This window comes from Meriones unguiculatus, chromosome 12 (assembly GCF_030254825.1).
Source record: "Meriones unguiculatus strain TT.TT164.6M chromosome 12, Bangor_MerUng_6.1, whole genome shotgun sequence".
Classification (NCBI taxonomy): Eukaryota; Metazoa; Chordata; class Mammalia; order Rodentia; family Muridae; genus Meriones; species Meriones unguiculatus.
The window spans coordinates 31,940,341-31,941,081 of NC_083360.1; the positions used below are offsets into that span (position 1 = coordinate 31,940,341).

Sequence of the window (741 nt, forward strand, 5' to 3'; positions counted from 1 at the left end):
CTAGTGTTTAGTCAAACAAAGGCCACATTCTAGAGCCAGGCCTCCCTTGAGTGTCCTGATTCAGTTTTTAGGCTTCTTACACACCTGTCCTTTTTATTCTAGAGGGTGAGGTCACCTCCCAGGCCTCTGCCACCCTTTTAAGATTTATTTGTTTTTTTTTTTATTCTATTTTACTTTTATGTCTATGGGTGTTTTCCTGAGTGTGCGTCTGTGCATACCTGGTACTTGAAGAGGTCAGAAGAGGGTGTTGGATGCCCTGGAACTGGAGTTATAGATGGTTGTGAGCCACAGTGTAGGTTCTGGGAATTGAATCTAGGTCCTTTGCACCAGGAACAATTACTCTTAACCAAGGAGCCATCTCTCAAGCTCCGTAAATAAATGTGATCATCAGAGACTCCGAAAAGGACAACCAAGGTGCTGTGGGCTCTATTTACACAGAGAGGCTGACCACACACGGTGTGGACTTTAATCACCATTTTCTATCCGCCTTCCAAAAAGACGGAACAGGTAAGGATTCATCTCACCAAGGACTTCTTAAAGACCTCACACATGCTGGGGAGGGTTGCCAGATGTACCAGCAAAACCACAGGATACATGTTAAGTTATTATTTTTGATGACTTTGTCTTTTGATAACTGAGTCTTTTGTCTCTACCTCCCGTGCTGGGATTTCAGGAATGTGGTTCTACAGAACCCAGATGACTATAATTTGAAATAAAAAATATTTTAAGGATTTATTTTTA

General features: G+C 42.0%; 1 non-coding gene across 1 annotated transcript; it reads right to left on the reverse strand.

The window, feature by feature from the left end:
* Nucleotides 1-394: 394 nt before the first annotated feature.
* LOC132646875 (U8 small nucleolar RNA) lies at nucleotides 395-530 on the reverse strand. Its single transcript, XR_009585216.1, has one exon. It is a non-coding gene; the product is annotated as a U8 small nucleolar RNA (small nucleolar RNA).
* Between the last annotated feature and the right edge of the window lie 211 nt (nucleotides 531-741).